At 52.9% G+C, this 3486-nt stretch overlaps 1 protein-coding gene across 3 annotated transcripts in view; it reads right to left on the bottom strand.

Moving 5' to 3' along the window:
• The window catches only part of LOC122563929 (aldehyde dehydrogenase, dimeric NADP-preferring-like), a 31470-nt gene extending 30133 nt beyond the window's left edge, over positions 1-1337 (bottom strand). The window contains exons 1-2 of one of the 3 annotated variants that reach the window (XM_043718198.1): positions 1321-1337; positions 55-196 (exon numbers count right to left, since the gene is read on the bottom strand). The gene's annotated coding sequence lies outside the window, so the exon portion shown is untranslated. The other 2 variants (XM_043718197.1, XM_043718195.1) reach the window with 2 other exon arrangements.
• Positions 1338-3486: the final 2149 nt, after the last annotated feature.

Here is a 3486-nt window from a genome sequence, read left to right as displayed (position 1 = left end):
CAGCCCCCCCATCACCACCCCCCCAGCCAGGCAAGTGTATGAAACCATACTTACACCTTTCCCAAGCAGAGCTCAGTGACTAGACTCTGCTTTCTTCCTCTCTCCCTGCACTGAATTTCTCCAACAATTTCCGTTTTGTTTCTGAAAGAATGTTGGGATGGGGCGGGGATGTGCTTTCTGTAATGATCGAGGAGGCCTGGGAAAATGAAGCAGACAGATTTGATCAGTGAGTCCTTGCTGTCCCTGTGGGAGCCCCTGTGCCAGAGCTCAGTCAGTGCTCACTGCAGCGGCTCTCACCCCCGGGGGCGCCGCGTACGCCGGAGCTAGTCTCGCTGTCACTGCCCGAGCGGCCTCGGCGTTTGATGCAATCTCTCTCTCTCTCTCTCTTGTTTTTGCCCTTTAATTTGTGAGCAAGGCAAAGTGCAAAATTTGCAAAATGCAGAGCAGCGGCGAGCGCAGAGGGACAAACCACCAAAAGCTCAAAACTGCGATCACATTCCCGGCTGGTTCCGGGCTCTGTATTGCAATAGAGACTTTCTGCTCCTTTATTTCTGTAACTGACTGACATTAATGCAGAGGGAGAAGGGTAACTCCGAGGGTTAGCTGCATTTTACAGGCAGGAATTGACTCCTGTTTCCAGGCGAATGTTTAAACATGTTCCCATTACCACAGGAAGACTAACACCGACTCTAAACCCTAAACAGGAGCTTGTGAGACCCTGCTCTGGGCGGCTGCTTGAGGAGGGGGGGGGGGGGGAAACGTGTCTTTTTAACAAATATTTGTCACTTTGATAATGCTCTTCGGCTGTCAGCGCCTCGCAACGCCCCCAAGGAAGCGATTTATAGGGGCGCTACATTAATGCAGGTCTCCGCTGTCGGGTGGGGGCTTGTGCGCCTGCAAATCGAATCGCGGAAAGATCGGTGCGGTCTCCCGAAAGAGATGTGCATTGCTCTAGCGCCTTTCGCCACCACTGCGCGATCGGAGGAGACGCGGCAGCTGGTTTGTGCACGGCAAGATCCCACAAGCAGCAATGCAGGGCCAACATGACCGGGTCATGACGTGGAGATGCCGGAGTTGGACTGGGGTGGACAATGTTAAAAATCACACAACACCAGGTTATAGTCCAACAGGTTTAATTGGAAGCACACTAGCTTTCGGAGCGTCCAGTTAAACCTGTTGGGCTATAACCTGGTGTTGTGTGATTTTTAACTATGACAGGGTCAGAGTGCTTTTGGGTGGGGACCAGCAGGACTATGAGTGACTCCTGTCCCCCCTAGTCTGTGCAGGGGGGATGAGGAGCACCCTTCCTTAAGACAGTACCTCTGCCAGTGCAGCAGCCCCTCAGCACTGCAGTGCACTGTGAGAGTTCATCACACCCCAACCCACACGGAGCCTTGGACACAGAGGGTTAACACTCACATGGAAATAAACTATCACAGCTGACATCGTTTCGTCATGTGACACTGGTCATGTGATTTTTAAAGATCACGTGATATTTAGCACTGCCTGCACAGATTCTAAAAAGATGAAAGGCTTAACAGACAATCAATTTTTCAATGTAAAATTTCAGTTACATTACTGTAAATTTTTGCTATAAATTCTGTGTGTTAGGATTGAGCCCTGTGTGTGCTTCCAATTAAACCTGTTGGACTATAACCTGGTGTTGTGTGATTTTTAACTTTGTACAGATTCAGTGCGTCAACTCAGCAAGTGGCAAATTAGACATTGATCATTGCTTTTATCGGCAGAGATCATTAACCCAATTTCGAACTCAATGGTCTGGAGGCTGACTTAGCTGGGGATGGGGATGGTAGACACATACACACACCCTCCGCTCCACACTCACAGCCCCTGTACACACTCACAGCCCCTGTACACACTCACAGCCCCTGTACACTCTCACAGCTCCCGTACACTCTCACAGCTCCCATACACAATCACAGACTCTGTACAAACAGCTCCCGTACACACTCACAGCCTCTGTATACACTGACAGCTCCCGGACATACTCACAGCCCCTGTTCACACTCACAGCTCCCATACACACTCACAGCCCCTGTACACTCTCACAGCCCCTGTACACTCTCACAGCTCCCGTACGCACTCACAGCCCCTGTACACATTCACAGCTCCCGTACACACTCACAGCTCCCATACACACTCACAGACTACCGTACACACTCACAGCCCCTGTACACACTCACAGCCCCTGTACACTCTCACAGCCCCTGTACACTCTCACAGCTCCCGTACGCACTCACAGCCCCTGTACACATTCACAGCTCCCGTACACACTCACAGCTCCCATACACACTCACAGACTACCGTACACACTCACAGCCCCTGTACACACTCACAGCCCCCTGTACACACCACAGCCCCTGTACACTCTCACAGCTCCCGTACACTCTCACAGCTCCCATACACAATCACAGACTCTGTACAAACAGCTCCCGTACACACTCACAGCCTCTATACACTGACAGCTCCCGGACACACTCACAGCCCCTGTACACTCTCACAGCTCCCGTACACTCTCACAGCTCCCGTACACAATCACAGACTCTGTACAAACAGCTCCCGTACACACTCACAGCCTCTGTATACACTGACAGCTCCCGGACATACTCACAGCCCCTGTTCACACTCACAGCTCCCATACACACTCACAGCCCCTGTACACTCTCACAGCTCCCGTACACTCTCACAGCTCCCGTACACTCTCACAGCTCCCGTACACTCTCACAGCTCCCGTACACTCTCACAGCTCCCGTACACTCTCACAGCTCCCGTACACTCTCACAGCTCCCGTACACTCTCACAGCTCCCGTACACTCTCACAGCTCCCGTACACTCTCACAGCTCCCGTACACTCTCACAGCTCCCGTACACTCTCACAGCTCCCGTACACTCTCACAGCTCCCGTACACTCTCACAGCTCCCGTACACTCTCACAGCTCCCGTACACTCTCACAGCTCCCGTACACTCTCACAGCTCCCGTACACTCTCACAGCTCCCGTACACTCTCACAGCTCCCGTACACTCTCACAGCTCCCGTACACTCTCACAGCTCCCGTACACTCTCACAGCTCCCGTACACTCTCACAGCTCCCGTACACTCTCACAGCTCCCGTACACTCTCACAGCTCCCGTACACTCTCACAGCTCCCGTACACTCTCACAGCTCCCGTACACTCTCACAGCTCCCGTACACTCTCACAGCTCCCGTACACTCTCACAGCTCCCGTACACTCTCACAGCTCCCGTACACTCTCACAGCTCCCGTACACTCTCACAGCTCCCGTACACTCTCACAGCTCCCGTACACAATCACAGACTCTGTACAAACAGCTCCCGTACACACTCACAGCCTCTGTATACACTGACAGCTCCCGGACATACTCACAGCCCCTGTTCACACTCACAGCTCCCATACACACTCACAGCCCCTGTACACTCTCACAGCTCCCGTACACTCTCACAGC

The sequence above is a fragment of the Chiloscyllium plagiosum genome, chromosome 28 (genome assembly GCF_004010195.1).
Source record: "Chiloscyllium plagiosum isolate BGI_BamShark_2017 chromosome 28, ASM401019v2, whole genome shotgun sequence".
NCBI classification, from domain to species: domain Eukaryota; kingdom Metazoa; phylum Chordata; class Chondrichthyes; order Orectolobiformes; family Hemiscylliidae; genus Chiloscyllium; species Chiloscyllium plagiosum.
This window is presented reverse-complemented; position numbering and strand designations above follow the sequence as displayed.